Here is a 27,911-nt window from a genome sequence, read left to right as displayed (position 1 = left end):
CTATCCACAATTTTTGGGTTACTCTAACTCCAACTGGATCCTGATATCCCATCTTTCTCTTAAATAATATCTGTTAGCTCCCATAGAACATAACTGAGATAGGTGTGGCCAATTGTACTTACCTCTATCATTGATGAAGGTACCAAAATGCTTATATTTCTCTGCCTGATTTGAAAATATTGATAATCTTCATTATCTGGGTGCCTCGTACCCATCTTCACCTTACTTCATTTACTTGTTAAAACTTGTATCTAGCTTCTGAATTCCTCATAGATTTTTACCATATTCGTGAATAGATATCTGTGCCTTAAGGCTCCTTATTAAGAAGCATACACATCTTAGTACACACATGATCTGTTGAATACCTCATATTTACTCATCATAAGCATGATGTGAAATCAAGTTCCTCTGACTAAACTCTTCCATATCCACATACAATATCTTACCAACTGTGTTTGTGGATGTAGGTATCGTTGTATTACGACTAAAGTCGAATTTAAGAGTTTGAATTATTACAACTGAGCTCTACCGCACGATCTAGAGTAAGAAGAAAGAGTGACAGACCTAAATGCCATGTAGCCTCCTGCTTATAAGTGTGGTGCACAACACACCCATAAACAAGAATCTACTAGACACGGCTTGTAGACTCACTAGGACAGAACTGCTATGATACCACATCTGTCACGACCCAAACCGAAGGGCCGCGACGGGCACCCGGTGCCTTACTCAACCGAGTACCAATGCAACATATCTTTCTTATCATATTATCATGAGTAAATGAGCCACAAAACCCGTCATGAGATAACAAGAATAAAACATAAGGGAATACTCAACATATGAAGACCCAACATGATATACAAACTTATATATGTGACATACAGGCCTATAAGGCCGACATGACCATCAGTAAACTCGAAACATAGGACGACAAGGCCATACAAGTATCCATACACCTGATATCTATCTACAAGCCTCTAAGAGTACATAAAATCATAAAGGTCGGGACAGGGCCCCGCCTTACCAATCAATATATATCCAAAGCATACTGACCAAATAGGCAACTCCGGAGCAAGTGGAGTGCACCAACACCTTCGCTGAGCTGATAGCCTACTAGGAGGACTGTCAAGCTATCAATCGGGACTTGCGGGCATGAAACGTAGCGTCCCCAGGCAAAAGGGACGTCAATATGAATAAAGTACCGAGTATGTTAGACGGGAAAGCATAAACAAGAACAGTAATGTAAAGAGAGAGATAAAAGGAGATACAACCTGTAATATCTGAGTGCCTCTGGGGGTTACTGATATGAAATGCATAATACATATATATACATAAACTTTTTAAAACATTCGCCTCTGTGGGCATCATCATCATCATATCGTACCCGGCCTCAAAGAGGACTCGGTAAAAGCGTACCCGACCATCATAAGGTTCGGTAGAATCGTACCCGGCCACGTGGAGCTCGGTAAACCCAACTGATCAGTGGTTGCACAATAGGTGCCGTACCCGGCCGACTATAGCGCGGCTCGGTAGAGTAAAATAGATACTATATATAATGCATGCTAGACTCATGGAATCATCTTCTAAACCTTTTGGAGTGACTTAAGAACATTATGGACATCCCTACCATCAATATGAACCTTAGTAAGATTTAAGGATCATCCCTACCATCAACATGAACGTTAGTGAGATTTAAGGATCATACACACTTGTTTAGAAAAACTTTATAAGGAAAGAACAATATGGACAACCTTAGTTTCTAGGAGTAGATCCGTTATGAATTAGCGTACCGCGTATTCATTTCACTTTAGATCATGCCAAAAGAAAGAAGTAAGTGCCTTAACATACCTTAAACTCGTTGAGTCCTTAATCACTTCCAAGCAACTCTTCAAACAAGTCAACTCAATCTATCATAGTATAAGGAGATTCAAAATCAGTGCTGAGCAAAGGCTAAGTCTATAACTTAAGCTAGTAGCTCGTTTACGTAAATTTTGGCAGCATCTCCCTTGTAACAAGGGCCTCCTCCAATACCATATACAAACAACAATGACCAGAGCAATCCATCAATACATAATTATCAATATCAAGACACCATATAACAACAACAAGTCACAACTACATTACGACGAGCGGCAAGCTCCGATTGGAATCCGTATACCCCTTATCAATCCTTATAGACTTCTTACTTCAACATAAAAGTATCATTAACATGATAATGAAGTCATTAATCAATGATTCCAGCCTTATACCATATATTTATAACAACGAAAATAATCCACAACTTCAACTATCCCCAACTAGCAACTTTATTCACTAGTTCATGTCTAGCCCATCCATTTAACTTAATAAACATCAAGATAACCTTAGGCACAAGTAAGAACACAATATAAATACCTCCTACAGTAACTTCAAGTTAAAATCCATGTTATATTCATTTTACAACAACCCTCAATAGTAATACAACACCATAGAAGTGACTTAAGCTAACCCAAGTATTATCTTGTAGTTTATCATCCTAACAACTTAACCAACATACAATAAAGATTAAGAACAATTAGTATGCTGTTATACTCACCTTAGAAAGCAGCAAAAACTTGGAATGTCATCCAAAAACATCCCACAACAATCCTCAATGACAACACAACCTCAAAGAGGTGTTGTTCTTCACTAGAACTAAGTTTTGATGTTGAAATATGGTGTAATCACTTCAAACCCTTGTGGTATATGTTTAGGAGGGTTAGGATAAGTTTGGATACGAATTGTAGTTGAAAAATGAGCAAAAATAGGCGTTCAAATCGTTTATAAATTGAAGTAGGTCAACCACCGCCTAAGTGGGTCCCATTGGGAGCTGCTTGCGCGGTCTCGCGAAAACACGAATATCTCTCTACTGCGATGTCGTATTTATGAACGGTTTAATGCGTTAGAAAGTAGACTTGTAGAGCTTCAATTTATTAGGTATAACACCCCATGATTCCAAGTATATTTGGAGAAATGCTCAGATACATTTGACCTAAATTTCAGCAAATTTATGAATGTAACTTGTGATGACCTTTGCCAACTCTTGTTCCACAACTTGCTTGCCTTCAAAATGTAGAAAATAAATATCATACGACTAAAATAACTCATAGAATAACCTCCTTATCATGTTAAGAACCCTAGTCTCACCCCAAAGTTCATGTTATAACAATCCAAACTTGTCGACTTTTGACGAAATTTATTTTCTTCAATTGGTTTAGCTTCTAAGATTTCCAACCCTCTTGGTACTCGTTATTCATGATCTTAAATATTTGTAACCTCCAACGTAACATGATTAACTTACTTTATTTTTTTCCAAATATAATCTCATTTCCGAGCTTACATCAATGACTTACAACATACTCTCACGTATGAAAACTTGGGGTGTAACATAAGGATACGAAGAAGGTAAGTGAGAAGGTGACAAAAATGGTAAGTCCTCGGGATTAAGCCCGTGAAAACAAAGGAGTTGATGGTTCCTCTAAGTTATAGAAAGCTCAATATAGCCTGAATGAACTCAAAGGAGTCTAAGACTAGTAGCATTAAAAAGAGAATGGATCCTACCCTGGTAGCAGAATGAAACTGTAATTGTGACAAATGAAGAATGACGTTTGGGTCTTCGCTTGAGTAATGATTTGAAGAAGAACAAAAAAGGGGGAAAGGATTTCATGAATTGTAAAAGATTAGAATACCCCCATAAGGTGAATCACATTGAGATACTATGAAATACGATTATGGAAATCACTTCAAATATTCCTCGATGCAACATAAGCCCTAGTGGCAAGGTATTACATAAGAAGTTTCAAGTTATCAATGGAAGATTGTAGATCAACATTAATGTAAATCAATAAAGTATGGGTAAAAGATACAAAGTACGAGAAGAGATTAGGCCATCAGTCTTAGAATGAGCAAAAGTGAAGAAGCGTTAAAAGACTTAGCTTTATGCATATAGAATAAGCAACGAGCGTAACCTAGAGTGTGGATGAAGACCTCAGTAACATTAAATCAAGGTAAGAGTTATGGTATATTATGACCTACTTAGATAATGTAATTCATGCTGATAGATAATCAGGCTTATGAAATAAGATATAGCAATATTCGTAAGTTCGACGAAGTACCGAGGAAAGAACTTTAGTATACATATAGTTGCCCAGAAGGACATCATATTAAGCTCTGTACATGGTTACAAAGTGAGGCCTAGATATTGGCTAAAGTCTAGAGGAAAAAGGAAAGAAGAGTCGCATAGGTGCACTTACAAATTCAGAGTCGTACAGGCTGCATGATAAAATGTAGCAATAGACAAGATCAGAAAGATTCTGACAACGAATTGTGGTGTGAGAAAGAGGCCTAAAGAGGGAAAATGACCTGGACTTTGGGATTCGTTCATAGAACATTTGCCTAGATGGAAAGAGGAGTATCAAAGTATTAACCAGAGCTATGGGTTATGAGAATGATAAGTGCATCAGTCAACATTCTAGGACGAATGTTCCAAAGAGGGGAATGATGTTACACCCCCTATTTTCATACGTGGAAGTATGCCATAAATAAATTGATGAAAGCTCGGAAAATGAGATGTTACATCTCGCATTTTCGTACGTTAAAGTTTCATCGTAAGTTAATTGACGTAAGTTTGGGAATGAGATTATTTTGAGATTGTAAGTGTTATGCTATTTCAAGCAAGTGATAAGTAAATTCGTGAAGGTGAGAGGGTAAGCAAATCGATGAGAATGAATTTTGTCGAAGTTTGGTATTTTGAGATAAAATACGGTCCGGACTATAAATACCCGGTATTTATGGATTAGTGTCATAAAAGGTACCACATGACCATGATAGTAAGGTGTATAAGGTGTGTTAAAATTGATTAGTATTCTAAGTAATTTTGGATAATACTTAATTATGTGGGTAATTGGTTAATTATTGGTTAGTGAGAGATTAACAAGTTAATCAAGAGAATAGTGGATAATTAATTAGAATTGAGGATAAGCTTAAATGCAAAATGTGGCAGCAACTTTATTTAAGGTTGATGACTCTTACAAGCCACTTGATAAGGCTTTGGCTTATTCATCACATTGGAAAGGCTTAGTCATATACCAATAACGTTAAGGATAAGATTCAATAACATTACTTCTCTCATTTTTTTTAAGAATGAGATCAATAATGTTAGTCATTGTCTTAGACATCACCTTTGCAAATTAATGTTACTAGCTCAAAATTTTGCAATGGTAATGTGAGATTCCTCTGAAATACTACACGGTTCAACGTGAAATGCTAATTCAAAGAAGGTCCGGTACGATCTTTCTCAAGAATATCATACAGATTCTTCCCTACTTCGATCTTCCATTACGTGTTTTTGCAAAGAGAATCGGTTCAGGTATGTTAAGGCAAAGTTCTTCCTTCATTTTGCATGAACTCGTCATGACACAAGTTTGATAACGAGGAATAAAGAAAAATTTATATCCCGGAATTTACGTATATTTTGCTAGTCCCGCAAATTATGTATATTTTCCTAGTTTTGTAAGTTATAGTATTCTCCTTATTGGGACTTCATATTCAATTGAGTATTTCCTTCCGGTCAAGAGAGTAGAGCATTTATATATACAGTATTAAAGTATTTTCATTGCCATGAAACTATAATCAATGGGCAGGCCCCTATTGGGCAACCTCTAATCAGATTGTAAGTTATATACCAAGCCTACTGTGGCCGAGCGCCTATGAGTGAGCCAGTTGGTCGAGATACAGAGTCTAGTATGGTCGAGTGCCTATGAACGAGCCTACTATGGCAGAGTAGTTATATATTTATACCGAGCCTTATAGGGTCGGACAACTATTTTATTTACTATATTGAGAGAGTTGAGTTAGTATCAGGAGGTAAGCATATCTTCAAATTATTTTTGACTTCCATATACTTGCAGTTATTATATTATCAGTTCAGTTTCAACTTTAGTATATTGCCTTACATACTCGATATATTATTTCGTACTAATATCTCTTTTCTGGGGGCATTGCATTTCATGCGTGCAGGTTCAGGTAGACAGACTGGTAGACCTCTTCATTAAGTGTTGCCCGAGTTCAACTTGATCAGTAAGCTCCATGCCTTTTGGAGTCGCCGGGTCTAGAGCTTTATGTATATCTTGTGTGTATATGTATCTATGTTATGACTAGGTCGGGAGCTATTCCGATCACAGTATATCCACCAGTAGAGGCTTGTAGACATATCTTGTCAGCTAGTGTAATATGTTGGGCTTGTAGGCCTTGTATGTATATTTGGTTGGTTTGTCCGCTGCAATAATTATGACGGTCTTGTCGGCCCAACTTTATATTGATATTTAGTCTGCATTCGCAGTTGTCTTGCAATGTGACCCATGGCCAAAGTATGACAGTATATGTTTAGAGTCCCTTAGCTGCAAGCTAGTACACAAGGATAGGTAAGGCACTGGGTGCCGCTCTCGCCCCCAGGTTCGGGGCGTGACACCAACCTAGTTAAAAGAAGCTTTTTCAACAGCTAATTCAGCAATAATCACCCTCATTTGTTATTCAAAAGCATTCTTTTCTTTTGCAAGAACCTCTTTTTCTAGTTGAAGACCTTCAAATTATTCTTTCCAGTTATCAGCTTTGGTGTGAAAATCTATAACTTGTTGTTCTGCCTGAGAAACTCTTTTCATAAGCTCTTTGCTAATTAAGTTGATCTGCAAAAAAGGAGAAAGAGTTATGACTGAGAAAGAGAAAAGAAAGGAAATATAATTAAGCATGTACATTCAAAGAAGAATGAACGATATCATTCATTAAAGTCAGAGAGCTATGGCTTTCTAACTTCTTCTTCTATACGGGACCTAGTAGAGGCTTTAACCACAAGTTGGCTTGACACGATTTTCTTAATAAGTTCCCACCTTAAGGAACATCAACAACAACTCTTCTCATTTCCCTCCTGCTGCTAGAAAGTTCGACCTCTGCATGAGAAGCAATCACAGGAGTAGCAGATGGTGTAGAAGTAGCTACGGGAGGGATAGCAGGAATAACATTAGGTAAGGACATGGGAGGGGGGTAATGGAAACTGAAACTAGAAGGGAAGCTAGGGGTAATTTTTCAGAAACATGCCCAAAAGCTTCATCACCCTCAAATCCATGAGCAAACAATCTATCAATAGAACCTGGGGGAGGATCAACAACATCTTCATCAAAAACTACCAAAGTTGCACTCTTTGGCTCATCTGTGAGTCTAAAAGGGATTGAACTTGTTGGAGGGTCACAAGAAGGAATTATCTCATCATCATAAATCACACATCTCCTGACTCGTGGTCTTCATACTAAAGAACCTTCCTCTATATCCTCTTCACCATCAGAGCCACAAGCTCCAACGGTTTTCCTTTTTGAAGAAGAAGCACTTAAATCTCTTTCCTGAGCAAGACTCACAGAAAGCCTAGTTGATGGAACAGATGCGGGATTAATGCCACGAATAGGAAACCCTAATAAAAAAGAGAAGGATGAGAAATTCTTGAACAAACAAGGAAGAGAAAAAAAACAGTGAAGGTAAAAATTACTATACATCTTCACTTTCCATCCGAATTTTTGAGATACTTCCACGACCTTTTCTCCATAGGTGCACCTATTAACATTTTTCCTACCCAAGCACGGAAGTTGGAAATTTCATCAAAAACTTCCATGGTTGCTGAAAAATTGAGCATATGATTATAATGAAGTTCTTTGAGATATTTAAAAAAAGGGAGAAAGCTTACGTGCAAAGTTCCATTTCTTTAGAAAGGCATGTTTTCTTCTCCTACTAATCCACTAGTGGAAGAAGAAACCATAAGAGCAAATCAGCCACGATCTCGATCATCCTCATGGCTAACCAAAACTCTCTTACTTCTATCCACGAGGGTAAAAAGACCTTTGTGAAACAATTTGGGGGAGTACAGTTGAAGCAAGTGCTGAAAAGTGAAAGGCATGAAAATGAGATCTGCTAAAGCGAAGGCATGCAACAACCCTCCATACTATGGGGCCAATCTAGCCAAGACACACATTGAAATAACGTAAGAATTCAATGATTACTGGATCAATAGGAGGTTTGAACCCTAAAGTGAAGGGGTAGGTATAAACAATAGAAAAACCGGCATAATAGAAAGCATTTCTCTGGTTGGCACCAAGAACTAAATTTGGGAAATCTTGTTTCCAGTGACACTCTCTTCGAACCAGGGAAAGAATACCAATAGTGATCAAACTCGGGTAAAAGTCATCAGGATTGAGGGAGGCCATAGAAGAAACATGATTTCTTATGGTTTCACGATTATTAACAAAACAAAATTCTTGAGGAACAATCTCTACAAATATAGGTTCACGCATAAGATCAGCTAAATCTCTATTCCTAGAAGAAGATCTAGGGGTTAAAGGGGCTCTAGGCCTAGAAGAAGATAGCTTAGCAGCACTACTCCGGGAAGAAGAACCATAGTTAGATATTGAACCAATACTACGGAGCCTACCACCCCTCCTACTTCTAGTAGGAGAATTAGAAGGAATAAACTCGTCAACAATCACAACCTTGCGAGGGTCTGGTGATGTACATCACATTGTTCTTGAAGGAGACATGATAACACTCGAAAAATGGCGGCAAAGAATTACCGCCATAAAAGCTTACCACTTCTTGGATATTGAGTTGAGAATATTCAGAAAGTGGGGGGACTATCTGTATTGGAGTTAAAAAGTCATTACACGTAGAATGTTAGTATATTGAAAAAACATGATGTGTGAAGCAGTGATATAATGACAAGTGGCATTCTCAATTAATAGAATTAAGAATACGAGAAAGGCACGGGAGAAACACCCATGAGACAGTATAGAGAAGTAAACCAGGTCTGACAGTTGTCAAAGAAGAGGCGAGGATGAAATGAATAAGGATAAAAAAGAAGGGAAGATACATGAAACAAAAGTAAATAAGTATGGGGAATCAAAGCAGTTATAAAGCATTTATATCAATAAAATATGCCATTTACGGTTATCTATGGTAATGGGCAATCAATAGAATTAATACCCATAATGAATTCATATTATGTGAGAAAATCATTATGATTGTACACTTCTATATACGGATACGAAATTTTATTTGTAAGGACAAGTTCCAAGTAATACTGAAATACATTCTATTTCTCTGCATTACAACCTTGATTTTAGGGATTGACAATTGATTTATCCCTTATTTCTCTTTGTTAATTCAATCTATAATTTTCACTATTTTGCAAATAGCTTGTCGTGAAAGTGGAGTAAAACTTGGTTACCAGTAATCCGTCTTTTTCTAAATATAAGCTTTGACCAAAAATTTATTTTTTGGTTAAACACTAATATGTAACTTGAAGAGAAGAACAAGAAGAAGTGTAGATTAGTGTTTTGTTGCTAGTTAAGGACCGAGTTTGGTACTCGACGTATCATAAACTAGCTATTCCTAAGCTTAATGTTGGCCCTATTGTTGTTGTTATATTGTATTATTGGGAAGTGCTCGTGTTGTTAAGGTGCTGGATATATGGATTAAGGGTGGTTGTTATTGTTGATGTTATGACCTTGAGGGAGGTGAAAGAAATGATGGATATGTTGTCCGATTTGCCATAGAACAAGCTTGTCGCGTGGTAGCTAGTTGATGTGTTACTATTGTTGATAGTATTGTTATTTTCATTAGTGTATATTATATTGAAGAGGAGTCTTTCCCACCATCTTCGTTGAAAGATTGACTTAAAGGTATGTACGGCTTTCCCATTCTTCTTCTAGCATGATTCCGTAGTGACGTCACCCTTATAAGCGGTTCAAGGGGACGAGTTATAGCATATGTTCTATGTTGACGGGATAAGAGACTCTAATATTTCAAAAGTGAATATAGATAAGAAATGAGTTACTCGTAGTTGTAATCCACGGATAATTCCTAAAAATAAGTAGAGACTTCATGGAACGTATGTTGAGTCTACAACGAGAAGTATAGCCTTCGTTTAATGGTAATTATAAATGGCTCATGAGTAGAAATCACGTATAGAATTTGTGATCTTATGAAATGTTCGAAGTAGTGTTCATTGGTTAGGAAAGATAGCTACGAAAGATCCCTAATGCTAATAAGAGAGAGATGTAAATTAAGAGATGTGATAAGTTGCTTAACAAGAACCTCCATGTAAATTTAAAGGTTGTGAATGAGCAAACTTACGAATGAAGAATAGATCGTATATAGAAGAATGTAAGGTCACATAAGTTATGAAACACATTGTACTACCTAACTAGAATAATCGTGCGCATGCGGAAATAGTAATGATAAACCATACATTAAAGGAAATAGAGATTGAGTTAACGAATGCGATGAGTCGCTTGAAACAATATGAAATATGAGCCCTACGATGTACCAAATGAATTTGTAAAGGTAAGATTATATGAATCTCGAAAGCCTTTTACTAGTAATGAGAGTAGTTATGAGTTTCCTTAAAGCTAATAAGTAGGGATTACAAGTTACCGAATATGACCAGAGAGTTATTGAAAGTACTACAAGAAGTTATACGTTATAGACACTAGTACCTAGTGTTTATCGTGAAAATGGTAATAACAATTATATGATTATGGGACTCTAAAAATATGTGATCTATTTTTATGCTAGTTGTTAAGCAGTTGGTGCTAAGTGTGAGGTTTATAAACGAGATAAAAGTAAGGAATGAAGTGGTAACCAAACTGATAGGTTAACAATCGGGGCATCGAGCTTGTCGATTCGGGGGCCTTAAGGTCAAATTTGGAGCTCGGTTGGGAGCTATCAAGGGGGGTCGAAGTATGTCTAACAGTTATAGTGAAATCAACAAAGAATCTTTATGGCCAATGATAAGCAATAAATGATGAACAATAATGAAGATAATAAATAGAAGCAATAATATTAAGAGAATATGTTAGAGAGCAAAGAAAATGTTCTTGTATATTTTCTGCAGAGCAGCTGAAGCAATAGGGGTTTACAAAATAACAAGGATCCCTTTATATAGGAGGGGAGTCCTAACATAGTACAAAAATGCATTAATTACAAAGATATGGGGATGAGACAGCTAGGTGACGCTCTGATTCGGGTTTAGAGTAGTCCACTAGGCTTTGTCAGTCCTAGCCGTGCACCTTGGGAACTCCCTGTTTATACCATAGCCAAGGTCAACATTATCCCAAGGTAAGGCAACGACGAAACTCGAGGGAGGGGACTCGACCATAGCCTTGTAGCCTCAAGGCTTCGAGATCATCTTCTAAGGTGCCTCGATGACGAGGAATTGGACCCTCTGATTTCATCATATACAGATAGTCCCCGCGTTTCTCAGAGAGGAGCGATAAGAAACGAATTTAACATCCGACTCTTCGGACTTCCCGTGATGATGTCATACCGATGACGCAAGCCTCCGTGATAACCGAAATATCCCGTCATTTCATTTCTTCAGGTTCATTCAAAGCGTTACAGTTTCTCATTCTTCAGAGCTATAATGTTGCTGCCGGTTTACCGGTTCAGCTCCCATGAGCGCATTAAATACGCCTGTCGTTACATCTTCCGAGGGCAATAATGGCACTGTCGGTTACCCTGCCTTCCTTTCTATAAATGAGAGCCTTCTAGGATCAACCTTTCACCCAAGTATCTTCCTATATCTGTCCATACTTCTCTTCTCTCCATCCTTACCCATTGTCGTTCACCATGTTTAAGGCCCATGATCTCAAGATTATATGACGGCGTTTCTATCAGCCATGCCACGGACTATCTCCTGGACTTTATTTTGTCGAGCGAGACTAAACCATTTTGTTGTTGTTGTTGTTGCTGTCATCGTTAGCTCGGGACGACAAAGTAGGGGGCCGATTTCTCCTGACCCAGGGAAATATTTGGACTCTACATCCCTGCTCAAGAGGGAGCTCGGACTATACACCGTTGCTCACCTCTCCCGATTACCTGGTACGAAGCCTCACTCCCTTTTCTTTGCGTGGAGTGAGGTGGTACTATCTACTAACTGCTGCATCCAGCACCGGGGAAACGTCCTAAGAAGCGGCTTTACAATAGTAGCCTTGTGAAATCCATACTAGCCAGACTTTTACCCAGCCACTTCTTCGTTCCTTTCTGCCTCTTCCGCATCACTTTGGTCTTCTCCATCGCTTTCCTCTTCGTCGTCTCTCCTTTTGAAGATGCCATTTTGGAGGATCGAGATAAGACTCCCGAGGAGATGATGCTCGAAGATGCTGCTACCGAGGAAACGCCTTTGAGAGTAGGCTAGGATCTAGGCTTTTACTATATGTGTACCTTTTCGCTTCTTTGTTTCTGTATAAGGACCCTTCGTGGGCTTTTGTAATCATATGTAAGGACCCCTCATGGGCTTTTGTAATCATATGTAAGGACACCTCGTGGGCTTTTGTCATCAAATATTTTTTTATGAAAACAAAGCATTTTCTTCAATTTTGTCTTTGACGCTTGCTATATTCCCTTTTATTTACGTATATGGAGATTCTGAATGTTTGAATCTACCGGTTGTTGCCAATATTAAGCGCAGATGTGAGTGTTTTTTCCTCATTTTTGATTTATTAGTATGGCTTCTTGTGGAGTCCTTCGCCATTATCGAGCCTGGATTGGACCGATAAACTTTGGTCATGAGGACCCTTACTTTGAGTCAAATGAAAGTAACGCTTTGAGCCTTGAAACCGTGATTTATCACTTTGGCTCCGCAGTAACCTTTGAGGGGGAATTTGCTTAGAGGCTCGTGGATAGGGACTGCCTTTGAGCTTTCGAGGGTAGTCCCCGAGTGGAGGTTCATTCAAAATCGTACCACCTGGAAACTTGCTTTGAACTTAGTGTAAAGAGCCTTAAAGCACTGTGGATAGATCCTAGAAGAGGGTTTGTCCGAACTCAAATGGTATCCCGGGGCCAAGCCCATACGAGTGGAGTTTAAGTGCTTATTTCCTTGGAGCCTAACTCCTTTTTGACGAAAGTTCCCAAGGTCAGGTACCAACTCGGGCCTTGTATTGATGTCATTGGCTTTTTAGAGCCTAACTTGTTTTTTATGGAGGTCCTCGAGGTCGAGTTCCACCTCGGGACTGGAAATGACGTTATTGGCTTCCTAGAGCCTAACCTTTTTTGATGGAGGTCCCAGAGGTCGGGTACCACCTCGAGACTAGAGATGATGATGTTGGCCTTTTAGAGCCTAACTTCTTTTTGATGGAGGTCCTCGAGGTCAGGTACCACCTCGGGACTAGCAATGATACGGGGATTTCTGCTCTCAAAACATTACATGGCATCGCCTAATGTACGATATGGTTGCCAAGTTATTGGGGCGATTTGGTGATATCGGCCAGTGTTTTTAATCGTCTTTGAGGCAGGCGGATCGTCGCCATTTTTTACACACACACACACACACACACACACACACATATATATATATATATATATATATATATTGGGGTGATTCTACTTCTTTGGAGATCCCACCATTTTAAGTAGTTACCCTTCTTTTTCTGCGTTAAGTCTTTCATTACTTCAGTACTAACATACTTGCATGGATTCCTACTTTAGTTGTCTAATTTTTTCATAGCCATGACTGCTACATCGGGGTATGTTCGGCAGAGAGGGGAGAGTTCCACCTCTGGCATTCAGGACCAATGAGAGTATAACTCGAAGATCACTTATTTGATAGGAGAAGAGCACCTTGAGTTAGTGAGGAAAGACTGCGGATGGGGGAGAAGGTGGTGTTACAGATATTTTCTCGGGATGAGGGCATCACGGATCGTGCCGATGGATTTTTGAATGTGTACACTTATTTCATACTAGGCCCCCTTAATAAGGTCGTGCTCGACTTTTGTTTAAAGTATCGGGTTACCTTGGCGCAGATCCACCCGTCGTCGTGGAGAACAATGTTGATGATGAGATTTTTCGCGGAGAAGGCGGGGCTTGAACTTATGCTTAGTCATCTGGTTAGGCTGTACCGGCCCTTTCACCATCGAAGTCTGCTAACCTTGCGATGTCGATCGACCACGCCCTTCATTGTTGATGATGAGGAAGATGGAGACCGGGAGTGGATGAGTCGCTTTGTTCGAGTGCGAACCGCTGACATTATCCCCGTGGAGCTTATGCCATTCCTTGAGGAATGGAACTATACACGTAAGTGGTGCATTTCGAGCTTTCTCAGTTTTGTATATGGCAAAAGCTAGTTTTGTAACAGTGCCTTCTTTTCTTTTTCCGCAGCGGTTTCATTGGCATCAGGCGACATTCCTGATTTTGCGGATTGGGTTTGAAAGTTGGCGACCCACTCGACCTACGATGAGCGCAAGTGGCGAGCTTTGTCCTGGGGCAGATGGGAAGCACAACATCATGGTGCGTGTTGTGCTATTTTTTCCTTTCCCTTCCTTTATCTGGATAGGCATTTTCCCTTTATGCATATTAATCTTGTTGTTGTAGGCATCGGAGGGCCTTTCGAGGTGAAGCACTCAGTGTGATGGCACTCAAAACAAGGCAAAATGGGACCAAGGGTTCGAAGCGAAAGCATCATCCGAGCCTGCCGCATCCGTGGTTCTTGGTTCGGAAAGGATGGTATCTCCATTACTGTCGCCTTCGTTTTCCATTGACAGTACTTTGAGGGATACTAAAAACCCGGGGATGCATACACCGAGCGATCGTGCCTCGACCGGAGTCGACCCATTCAGAACTGAGGGAACTAGGTTGGCAGATGTGCGCTCGGCCTTCGAGGAAGCCCAACGGCTTCACTTCGTGGTTACTTTCGGCACAGGCTTTTCGAGCTTCGTGCCTTTCTCTTCCTTATTGGGTTTTCTTTTGTAGGCCTTCGACAGGCTTAAGTCTGGGCTGCTTTGTTGTGAAGCTAGGCTGCAGAAATCTCTAGATGAGGAGATATCCCTTAGGCTCCTTTGTGATGAAAAGGGAGTCGAGTTGGTACACTTGCGGTATGCGGCGAGTCGGAGCTTGAATTATGAGAACTACTTGAAGGAGCAGACAAATTTCTGTCTGGGTGAGCGTGCATTCTGCCTTCTAGCTTCTGAGGTTAACGCTTCTTTTATTTTAGTTACAGAAAAGGATGGAGTCCCTGGAGCGCCTTTGGGATGAAGTTAACCGAGCCAGGCGTGAGCATGATAAGCTGAAATCTCGGGTGAAGGCTCAAGCTTTAGAGGGGAAGGGTGCTCTGGCTAAAGTTCCTACTTTTGAGGCTCAACTTCGCTTAGCTCGTGATGACGTTTTGGTTCAAACATATATGATTACAAAGCTCGAGTCTGAGATTTTAAAGGTTAGGGCTGAGATCGTTGACGCCCGGGTTGAAGCTACAATAAGCTAAGGTAAAGCTGACCAGGAGATGGCGATTTATTTAAAGGACGTTGCCGATGTTCAAGCTGAGCTGAGAAGGGTTCTCGACTGCGAAGAGAGGATTGAAGAATATGCTCGTTGCAAGTCTCGAAGAAAAACTCTCGAGGAGATCCGTGCTAGAGGTTTCGTCCTCTCGGAAGAGTTGGCACGAGCGAGGGCAGACGAGCGTGATGCTCGGTTACTTCTGTCTGACATCGAAGAAAGCAAAGATGAGGCCGACAGGCCATAGCTCCCAGGGGGCGTAGATTTTGCCATTTGAATATAGCATTTTCAAAGCATGTTTGTAGATGGAGGTTGCGTTTTTTCGTATATGTGTATAAAAAAACCTTCCATCTTTATTTCTTTTGTATCTCTTTTTGTCTCGAATTTGGCCAGATGAACTGGTCTTTGAGTTGGTAGGAATCCTTAGATTCGTGATATGGACCTGGGGCTCATTAGGCTGGCCCGTGGGCTCTTATATTTAGGCTAATTGTTTTAGGCTCAGTCCCCGAATCGGCATCGACTCGAGCTTATTTGACCTTCAAGTTGCCAAGTTTTAGGCTGGCGATAGCAGCACTTATGCTTTTGGTCGATTAGACCTTTTAGTGTGTGTGGACTGGAGACAATAGCTCTTACGCTTTTGGTCGATGCAATGTTTTAGTATGTATGGGCTGGCGACAATGGCTCTTATGCTTTTGGTCGATGCGATCTTTTTAGTTAACTATTTTGGGTTCAGTCTCCGAATCGGGTTACGACTCGAGCTCATTTGACCCTCAAGTTTTTGGATTTGTGTGAGCTGGCGACAATGGCTCTTACGTCTTAGGCCGATGCGGCCTTTTAGTGTGGGCTAGCATTAATGGATTTTATGCCTTGGGATGATGCGGCCTTTTAGTGTGGGCTGGCGACAATAGATCTTACGCCTTGGGTCAGAGCGATCTTTTATAGGCTTTGGTTTTCCCTCGTTAAGGACTTTTTGAAATAATGTTTGCCTGACACTTCGACGGTTCGAGAAGAACCTTGATTATGAGTTGTTATGTGGCGATGATCAAGCACCTAGGAAGGTTTGCCTCGGAGGCTGAGTATCTCAAAGCCTATGATTTGGAGCTGACATGGTCGAATCTCTTTTGCCAATGTCGAGGGTAGCCTGTTTAATCGGTTGTTTTCAAAGTAGATTCGAAGTAATTGAAGGCCTGTGATTTTGTAGCGACGGTCGGGCATCCCCGAGTTGCATTAGTTCGACTGGTACAACCTTATGACCGAAGTCATTTGTGTTCGGCTGGAGCCTTTAAGTCCCGAGTGAAGTAGTTTTGGCATCTATATCGAGGGTATGCCTTTTTAGGGGTCTAACAAGTTTGATATATAGCCGAAAATTTGAGATCGAGTTTATGCCTTTAGTAAGGTCTTACATGTTTTACATGCCTTTTGATGTCTTACAGTTTTGGATACTTGGTACAACTATTGTTCATGCATTGCTTGAGGTTTTACAGATATTGTTGCTACCTTATGTAGGTCTAACGAGGCTGAGTCTGCCCGTTCGGGGCCTTATGGCCTTGGGTTTTTTAATGAATGGTGATTGGAGACAGTCTCCGGGTCATCGAGGGTATCTTGGCTTAGAAGCCATTACTTGTAAAACTTTGTATTGCCTCATTGAGGGCTTACAGTTTCAAAGATTCCGACCCTGAGGTCGTGCGTTTTTTTGAGATTTTGAAACCAGTCCCCGAGTGTTCGGGGCACTTTCGGCCTTGAAGACGTTTCGTGATTTTCATATCACCTCGTTGAGGTCTTATGAGTTTGAAGTCCTGACCCGGAGGTCGTTCAGGTATTGAATTGTTGACGCCAGTCCCCGAGTGTTCGGGATGTTTTCGGCGGAGGAGTCATTTTTGCGAAGGTGTCGAATTTCCTTTGGAGTGTGAGATGCTTTGATAAAAGATATTCTTCGATTACTTGGTACAAGTGTACATGTTTTCGCCGTCGGGGGCCCAGCTATACGGACACGGTTTGTTCGACCGTTTAGCCCAGTACATCATTTTCCTATTGGGACCCCATTTGGCATTTCTTGGCTTTTCCGAGCGGGTGTCCCTCCGGGGGAATGTCCCCAATATTCGAGGTTGATTAAAAAAGAAGCCTTGAACACTTGTCGAGTCTTCCTTAGGTAGCACGTGGATGTTGCCTCATTAAAAACCTTGCAGGTACAACCCTTTTCGGGATAAAAACTCGGTCGACGGAAAAGAGTGCAACAGACGCTTTAAAACCTTAAGGTCTTCGTGTTGGGTTAGCGCTTTGAATACTTCGGTCGGGTGCCTACATAAGGGTTAGTGTGAAATATAAAATGAAAGGGGAGATGGTTATACCTTAGTGCGGGATGTGCCGGTCGATGTTTCGAGGTTTGATATATCCCAGTCACTTGTGACGAGGATGCGGTATGATCCTTTGCTTTGTTTAATCGGGCTTAAACGAAGATGTGATTTGATTACCTTTCAGCTCCTTTGCGGGTGGAGGTATTGGTTCCGGCACCGCATCGTGTACCGTGAACATTTCTCTCACCGCATGTTGTTCCCCATAGATGGTTTTAATTCCATCCTTTGTCGGGAATTTCATCATTTGGTGGAGGGTGGATGGTACTGCTCTCATGTAGTGTATCCACGGCCTCCTGAATAAGGCATTGTGCCTCATGTCTCCTTCGATGACATGGAATTTGACATTCTGGGTTGTGTCGGCCACGTTGACTAGGAGGGTGATTTCTCCTTTCGTTGTTTCACTTGCCATGTTGAATCCGTTCAGGACTCGAGTGGCAGGCACGATTTGGTCGAGCAGTCCGAGCTGCTCTATTACCCTTGACCTGATAATGTTGGCCGAGCTACCTGGATCCACGAGTACACGTTTTATTTGAAATGCATTTACAAGGAAAGAGAGTACTAGTGCATCATTATGGGGTTGAGACAAGGTCTCGGTGTCCTCTTCGCTGAATGTGAGGGAATCCTCGGGTATATACCCCCGAGTTTGCTTTTCTCTGGTTATGGATATTTTCGTCCTTCTCATCATGGGCTCTTGTGAGGCATCGATGCCTCCCATGATCATGGGAATGACATGTTGTGGCTTATTCGTGTCATTTTTCTTGGCCTCCTCTCTTTCCCGAAACTGATTTTTGGATCAGTCACTGAGGAATTCATGGAGATGACCTTTGTTAAGTAACCAGACTACCTCTTCCCGGAGCTGGTGGCAATCCTCGGTCATATGGCCATGCGTGTTGTTAACTTCTCACACTAAGTTATGATTCTTTTGCGAGGGATCTGATTGTGCAGGCCTGGGCCACCTGGCGTCTCTAATTTTGCTGATGGCGAACACGATGTCTAACACATCGACGTTTAAGTTGTACCCTAATAAGCGAGGTGCCTCCATTGGCCCTGCATTCCTATCGAATCCGGCTCTGTTAATGATTCCCCGAGGATTCTGTCCTCGGTCTATCCTTCGATCGTTGCAAGGTGGGTTGCGCCTCAAGGCGTTCCTTTTGTCTTCAGTGTACGACTGATATCTTTCTTGGTTTGGATTTGGATCCTTCGTCAGAAGCCTGCTTAGGTATACTGAGCCCGAGGGGGGCCCTAGCTGGTTGTCTTCGACCCTGATCTTCAACTAGTATCGGTTATGAACGTCCGACCAGATCATAGCGGGATATTCTACCAAATCTGTTTCAACTGCTTTAAAGCCACCGAGTTTCGCTCATTCAGACCTTTAGTGCAGGCCTTTACCGCCCTGTCGTCAGAGACTAGCGACAGTTCTATTCATTCTATTTGGAAGCGAGATACAAACTCTCGCAGCATTTCGTTCTCCCTCTGCTTGATCTTGAACACGTCAGATTTCCTCGTTAATACTTTGATGGCACTGGAATGTGCCTTTATGAAGGAGTCTTCCAGCATGGCAAATGAGTCTATGGAGTTAGGAGCTAGGTTGTGATACCACATCATGGCCCCATTCGACAGTGTTTCCCCGAATAACTTTAGTAAGATGGACTCGATCTCGTTGTTATTTATATCATTTCCCTTCACTGCGCAAGTGTAAGCAGTAACGTGCTCATTGGGGTCCGAGGTTCCATTGTATTTCGGAAGCTCTGGCATTCTTAACTTCTTTGGAATGGGTTTCGGAGCCGCTTCCTTTGGGAACGGTCTTTGTATGAACTTCTTCGAATCTACACCTTTCAGGACCGGGGGTGCGCCCGGAATTTGGTCTACCCTGGAGTTGTAAGTCTCCGAATCGGAGTACGACTTGAGCTCATTTTGACCCTCAAGTTTTCAAATTTCAGGCTGGTGATAGTGGGTCTTATGCGCTTGGTCGATGCGACCCTTTGTGTGTATGGCCCTGAGGCTTATTAGGCTGGCTACAATGGCTCTCACGCTTTGGGTCGAAGCGACCTTTTAATGTAAGCTGGCAACAATGCCTCTTAAGATTTGCCCTTAGGTATATATAGTTAACTATTTTGGGTCCAGTCTCTCAATGAGTTTACGACTCAAGTTTTCAGATTTCACGCTGGCAATAATGGCTTTTACACTTTAGGTCAACATGACCTTTTATGTGTATGGCCCTGAAGCTCATTCGGCTGGCGACTATGGCTCTTACGTGCTTGGTCGATTCGACCTTTTATGTAGGCTTTATTTTCCTCTCGTTAAGGACTTTTGAAGTAATTTTGCCTGACTCGTCGTCGGCTTGGGAAGAACCTCGATTTTGAGTAATTTACGGCGATGTTCGAGCACCTCGGTAGGTTTGGCTCGGTGCCTGAGTAGCTCGAAGCCTATGATTTGGAGCTGACATGGTCGAAGCTCATTTGCCTATGTCGTGGGTAGCTTGTTTAACCGGTTCTTTTCGAAGTAGATTCGGAGTAATTGAAGGTCTGTGTGGGTTGGCGACAATGGCTCTTACGCCTTGTAGCGACGGTCAGGCGTCCCCGAGTCACGTTAGTTCGGATGGTACAGTCGTGTGACCGGAGTCGCTTGTGTTTGGCCGAAGCCTTTGAGTCCCGAGGGAAGTAGTTTCGACATCTATATAGAGGGTATGCCTTTTTAAGGGTCTTACAAGTTCGATATATACCCGAAACTTTGAGATCGGGTTTATGCCTTTAGTAAGGTCTTACAAGTTTTTTATGCCGTTAAGGTCTTACAGTTTTGTAACTTGGTACAAGTGTGGTTCATGGCTTGCTTGAGGTCTTAAAGATTTTTTATGTCGTTGAGGTCTTACAGGTTTTTCATTCCATTGAGGTCTTACAGTTTTTCCATGTCGTTGAGGTCTTAAAAATTTTTTATGTCGTTGAGGTCTTACAGGACCGGTTTTACCCGCTCGGGATCTTACGGTTTCAGGTTTTGATAAGTCGATGGAGATGGGGCTTGACGGCAGTCCCCGAGTCGTCGAGGATTTCTTGACTCGGGAGCCATTATTTGCAAACTTTGCATTGCCTCGCCGAGGGCTTATGGTTTGGAGATCTCGACCGTGGGGTCGTGCGATTTTGGAGATATCGACGCCAGTCCCCGAGTGTTCGGGGCGCTTTTGGCCTTGGAGATGTTTTGAGATTTTCATGATGCCTTGTTGAGGGCTTATGAGTTTGGATTTCCGACCCTGAGGTCATGCGATTTTACGGATATCAGCGCCAGTCCCCGAGTGTTCGGGGCGCTTTTGGCCTTGGAGATATTTTGCAATTGTTGCCTCACCTGAGGCTTCTGATTTTGGAGTCCCGACCTGGAGGTCATTCGGGCGTTGAATTGTTGACACCAGTCCCCGAGTCTTGGGGACGCTTCCGACGGAGAAATCAGTATTGCAGAGGTGCCAAGCTTCTTTTGGAGCGCGAGATGTTTTCACGAAAGATGCTCTTCAATTATTTGGTACAAGTGTACATGTACTCGCCGTCGGTGGCCCGGCTATACGGACACGGTTTGTTCGACCGTTTGGTCCAGTACATTATTTTCCTATAAGGACCCCATTTGGCATTTCTTGGCTTTTCCGAGAGGATGGCCTTCGGGGAGGGAATGCCCCCCAGTGTTTGAGGTTGATTGCAAAGGAAACCTCAAACATTTGTTGAGTCTCCCTTAGGTAGGATGCAGATGTTTCCTCGTTAAAAACCTTGCCGGTAAAACCCTTTTCGGGATAAAAACTCGGTCGAAGGAAAAGAGTGCAACATATGCTTTGAAACCTTAAGGTCTTCGACCTGGACTAACGCTCTGACTGCTTCGTTCGGACACCCGCATAAGTGTTAGTATGAAATATGAAATGAAAAGGGAGATGGTTGTACCTTAGTATGAGACGCACCGGCGATGTTTTGAGGGTCGATAAGTTCCAATCACTCGAGATGAGGATGCAATATGGTCCTTTATTTCGTTTAATCGGGCTTGATCGAGGGTGTGGCTTGATTATCTTTTGGCTCTTTTTGCGAGCGGAGGTATGAGTACTGGTGCCACATCGTGCACCGTGAACATTTCCCTCGCCGCATGTTGTTCCCTGTTGACGGTTTTAATTCCATCCTTTGTTGGGAATTTCATCATTTGGTGGAGAGTGGATGGTACTGCTCTCATGTAGTGTATCCACGGTCGTCCGAACAAGGCGTTATACATCATGTCTCCTTCGATGACATGGAATTTGGTGTTTTGGGTTGTGTCGGCCACAGTGACTGGGAGTGTGATTTCTCCTTTTGTTTTTTCACTTGCCATATTGAATCCATTGAGGACTCGAGCGGCGGGCACAATTTGGTCAAGCAGTCCGAGCTGCTCTATCACCCTCGACCTGATAATGTTGGCCGAGCTACCTGGATCCACGAGTACACGTTTTATTTGAAAATAATTTACAAGGAAAGAGATTACCAGTGCAGCATTGTTAGGCTAAGACAAGGTCTCGGTGTCCTCTTTGATGAAAGTAAGGGCGTCCTCAGGAATATATCCCCGAGTCCGATTTTCTCTAGTGATGGATATTTATGTCCTTCTCATTATGGGTTCCTGCGGGGCATCGACGCCTCCTAAGATCATGTGGATGACATGTTGTGGCTCGTTTGCTTCGTTCTTTTTGGCTGCCTCTCTTTCCCGGAATTGATTTGGCTCGGTCGCTAAGGAATTCCCGGAGATGACCTTTGTTAAGTAGTCGAGCTACCTCTTCTCGGAGTTGGTGGCAATCCCCGATCTTGTGGCCATGCGTGTTGTGAAACTCGCACACTAAGTTATAATTCCTTTGTGAAGGATCCGATTTTACAGGCCTGGGCCATCTGGCGTCTCTGATCTTACTGATGGCGAACACAATGTCCGATACATCGATGTTGAAGTTGTATTCTCACAAGTGAGGTGCCCCCATTGGTCATGCGTTCCTATCGAATCAAGCTCTATTGGTGAGTCCCCGAGGATCCTGACCTCGGTCTATCCTTCGATCATTGCCAGGTGAATTGCGCCTTGGGGCGTTCCTCCTGTCTTCGGTGTATGGCTGGTACCTTTCCTTATTCAGCTTAGGTTCCTTCGTCGGAAACTTTCTTGGACATACTAAGACCGAGGGGGTTCCCAACTGGTCGTCTTCGGCCCTGATCTTCGAATGGTATCGGTTGTGAACGTCCGACCAGGTCAAAGCGAGATATTCGATCAAATTCTGTTTCAACTATTTTGAAGCCACCGAGCTTCATTCGTTCAGACCTTGGGTGAAAGCCTGCACTGCCCAGTCATCGGAGACTGGCGGTAGTTCCATCCGTTCCATTTGGAAGCGAGATACGAACTCTCGCATCATTTCATTCTCTCTTTGCTTAATCTTGAAAACGTCGGATTTCCTCATTGCTACTTTGATGGCACCGGCATGTGCCTTTATAAAGGAGTCTTCCAGCATGGATAATGAGTCTATGGAGTTAGGAGCTAAGTTGTGATACCACATCATGGCCCCCTTTGAGAGTGTTTCTCCGAATTTCTTTATCAAGACGGATCCGATTTTGTCGTCCTTTATGTCGTTGCCTTTCACCGCACAGGTGTAGGCAGTAACATGTTCGTTGGGGTCTAAAGTTCCGTTGTACTTTGGGAGTTCTGGAATTCTGAACTTCTTTGGGATGGGTTTCGGGGCCGCTTCCTTGGGGAATGGCCTTTGTATGAACTTATTCGAATCCACACCTTTCAGGACCGGGGGTGCGCCCGGAATTTGGTCGACCCTGGAGTTGTAAGTTTCGACCTTTTTGTCGTTGGCTTCTATCATCTTCTTGCCCGACTCGATCCTCCTGGTGAGGTCCTCGAGCATTTTTACTCTGACGGGATCGGTCATTGAGCTGTTATTGCTTGATCTCTCCGGTACCTGTTCAGCTGGGGGAGCTGTCCCCGGTGCTGCTGTGATGGGAGTTTTCTGGTGACTTTGCAACTGAGCAATAGCTAGCTGTTGTGCCTGCAACATTTCAAAAAATAACATGAAGTCTAACCTCACATTCTTCCGTGGTTGGGGTTTTCTGAGCTTCTTATGGAACTCCTTGACGCACGCTCATGTCGATATGCGAGCTTACGTCGATGTATTGGGCGTCGCGTGAGACCGCGTCCACAGGGATTGGTTCCGGCACATTCCCAGGATTTTATGGTAGCGCACCAACACCCGGAACATCCACACTGTTCTCCCCGTGGTCCTCAAGATTGTTGTTTTCGCCCCCATTCACCGAGTTAGACATATTGACCTGAAATCAAAGATCTTAGGACAAGAAAAAGCATGAAAGATAACTTGCGTTGAGTGGAAAAACCATCAAGAAAATAATCACTAATTATTTTTAGCCCCACGGTGGGTGCCAAACTGTTTACCGTGAAAATGGTAATAACAATTAAATTTGTTGATGGGACTCTAAAAATACGTGATCTATTTTTATATTAGTTTGTTAAGCAGCTGGTGCTAAGCGTATAAGATCTAAAGATGAAATGGAGTTAAGGAGGAAACTAAAATCAAACCGTTAAGTCAGTTATTCGGGGCCTCGAGGTTGATTTTAGGGCTCGGACTTGAGCTATAGTGGGTGATCGGAGTAGGGCTAACAGATGTGAAATAATCGATGAAGGCTCTTTATGGCCAATGTTAAGCAATAAATGATGAACAAATAAGAAGATAAGAAATGAAAGCAATAATATCAAGGGAGTATGTGAAAGAGCAAAGAGAGTGTTCTTCTATATTTCTTGTGAAGCGGATGGAGCAGCAGAAGTGACCCGCCCTTACAAAGTGATAAGGATCCCCTATATATAGGAGGGAAATCCCATCATAGTACAACAAGCATTAATTACAAAGATATGGAGATGTGACAGCTAGAAGACATCCTGATTAAGGGCTAGGGTAGCTTTGTCAGTCCTAGTCGTGTGCGTTGGGAACTCCCCATTTCTTCCATGACCGAGGCTAACACTGTCCCAGGGTTGGGCCTCGACGAACTGCGAAGGAGGAGACATGATCATAATCTTGTATTTCCGAGACTTTGAGATGGCCTTCTGAGGTGCTTCGATGTCGAGAAATTGGGCTCTCCGATTTCACCGTTTACACTTATGTGAATGAATGTAAGCCGGATATCTTAAGGACCTTTACAAAGATAATGATGGGTTAAAACAAGTGTCAAGGAAGTATCGTGAGGGTTGGAGGTTAAACGAATCAAAGATGTGATAATCCGTAATTTCATGGTAAACTACAAGTGCTTAATATCCTAAATAGGTCATGTTTTAAGGTAATTGAATCATATAATATTCATATGCTTAGTTTTTAAGTCAAACCAGTTATAAAACAAAACACGGCAAAAGTTGTCGCAAGTTACATTTATAATTTGACTTAAATTTCGGTCTAATATCACTGAGCTTTTCTCTAAATATACTTTGAGTTATGAGGTGATTAACCCATCAAATTTAAGATCTACGAGTCTGCTTTCCAATTCATTAAATTGTTCGCCGATATGACGTAGAAATAGAGAGATATTTGCGTCTTTGCAGGACTGCACAAGCAGCTTCCTTGGGACTCACAAAGTCGATTGAAGCTTACCTTGTTATATAAAGTGATAGCTTTCATCCCTAAATCTTATCTCTGACCAAATCAGACCTCCAAGCACCTCTAAACTCTTTCTAAGCATATCTTAAAGATTCATACACAAATCCAAGGCCAAACCACCTAAGTTCTTCATCAAAAGTGTTGTAGAAGTGGTGGAGATCACTTATATGATGTTGTTGATATGTTGTGAATTCTTTCAAGTTTAAGGAGAGTTGTTCTTTGAGTTTTTTTTGCTGTTAAAAGGTAAGATATTCTTCTACTATGTGATTTTGATCATATCTAAGCCCTAGCTAAGTTTATTGAAGGTAGAAGTTATGAGTTGACGGTCTCCTATTAGTGTTTTGTTGCTAGTTAAGGACTGAGCTTGTCACTCGATGTATCGTAAGCTAGCTATTCCAAAGCTTAAAGTTGGCCCTATTGTTGTTGTTATATTGTATTGTTGGGCAGTTCTCATGTTGTTAAGGTGCTGGATAAATGGATTAAGGGTGGTCTGTTATTGTTGATGTTTGACCTTGAGGGAGGTGAAAGAAACGAGGGAGATGTTGTGTGATTTGCCGTAGAACAAGCTTGTCGCGTGGTAGCTAGTTGATGTGTTACTATTGTTGATAGTAGTGTTATTTTCATTGGAGTAGATTATGTTGAAGAGGAGACTTTCCTACCATCTTTGTCGAAGGATCGACTTTAAGGTATGTAAGACTTTCCCTTTTTTCTTCTAGCATGATTCCATAGTGACGTCACCCTTTTACGAGGTTTAAGGGGATGAGTCCTGGCGTATGTTCTATGTTGATGGGTTAAGAGCATCGAATAGTTCAAAAGAAAATATCTATATGAAATGAGTTACTCGTAGCTGTAATACACGGATAATTTCTAGAAGTAAGTAGAGACTTCAGGGAACTTATGTTGAGTCTACGATGAGAAGTATAGCCTTTGTTTATGGTAAATTATAAATAGATCATGAGTAGAAATCACGTATAGAACCTATGATCTTATGAAATGGCCTAATTAGATTTCATTGGTTTGTGAAGGTAGCTACGGAAGATCTCTAATGCTAATAAGAGAGACATGTAAATTAAGAGATGCGATAAGTTGCTTAACAAGAACCTCCCCATAAATTTAAAGGTTGTGAATGAGTGAACTAACAAATGAAGAATAGATCGTATGTAGAAGAATGTTGTATAGGGTAAAATATGTTTATACTAAATGATCGCATGAGAAAGATACACGTGGAGCTGAAGAAAGAAGGTAGACGGATCTGGAGGCAACGATCCCGTCTGTTACCAGAAAGAAAGATATTCATAAAAGTGAAATAAATGCCTGCCAACCGGTAGTATTTAATGAGGAATATTCTACAATATTAAGTTCGCGGGCCGTTACAAGGAATACGGCATTTACTGTCTGCCGTTACACATTCATTAATGGCCTTCATAATTGCCATTAAATAGGGGCTTTACCTACAACCTTGTTCCCTAGGTGCAACCATAAATTGTGAGCTCTATTATCATTGTAAAGGACACAAATTTTCTGACAAGCATACACTATATTCTATAAAAATCTTAATAACGTTTTACTTGCTTGCTTATTTACACTGTTCTTACAACCCCCGCTAGCTCTGCACCCGGGATCAAGATATCTGAACTTTTGTGATGATCCAAAAAGTCATCACTTGTTTTGGAAATAAATTCTGTCTTTCGAGGCCTTAAAACCCTTTTTTTTTCTCCCCTCAATTTGCGTGCGCAGTCCGGACACGTTTTTGGAAAGCTTTCATGTGAAAACTAAGTGAAATAAGGAAATTGGCTTTTCAAATTGAATAAAGTTGACTTTGGTCAACATTCTTGGTAAACGGACCCGGACCCATGATCCGATGGTCTCGTAGGTCCGTAGTAAAATTTGGGATTTGGGCGTATGCCCGGAATCGAATTCCGATGTCCCAAGCCCTAGAAATGAATTTTTAAAGAAAACTATTTTTTGGAAAATATAAAGGTTTTTAGAAGTGAATTGATGTATTTATTGATGTTATCGGGCCTGTATCTTGGTGTCGGATCCTGGTACAAGTTTGAAATAATAATTAAGTTGCTTCTATGGAATTTGGTAAGGATTAGAGTCCGTTTGGTGTAAAACAGATCTATAGTTGAGAGGAAATGGAAATTTCAATGTTTTTGAGTAACTTTATGAATTTGAGGTTGAACCCGTAGTTATTGGTGTTATTTTGATGATTTGATCGCACGAGCAAGTCCGTATAATATTTTTAGACTTGCGTGCATGATTGTTTTGGTGCCCCGAAGGCTCAGATGTGTTTTGGATAGGCCTCGTTGTGCATTTAGACTTAGAACATAACAGTAGTAGGTTCAGAGAAAGTTGCAGGTCTCTGAAACCAAGCACTGCGGTCCGCGGTGCGGTCTTCACGACCGCGGTAGGGGCTCCGCGACCGCGGTGGGATTTATGTTGTCATCGGTGAGCAATGCTGAGCCTTCGTGGCTGAGCTCGATATTTCGCGGTCCGCGGTGGAGCTCTGCGGCCGCAGTCCTTTTTATGTGGCCCACGGTGAGGGTCTGAGAGGGGTATATAAACGGGGCCATCTAGTAAAAACCGACAGTCGATGAAGAAAAATGCGTTTT

Source organism: Nicotiana tabacum, chromosome 10, assembly GCF_000715075.1.
Source record: "Nicotiana tabacum cultivar K326 chromosome 10, ASM71507v2, whole genome shotgun sequence".
NCBI classification, from domain to species: domain Eukaryota; kingdom Viridiplantae; phylum Streptophyta; class Magnoliopsida; order Solanales; family Solanaceae; genus Nicotiana; species Nicotiana tabacum.
This window is presented reverse-complemented; position numbering follows the sequence as displayed.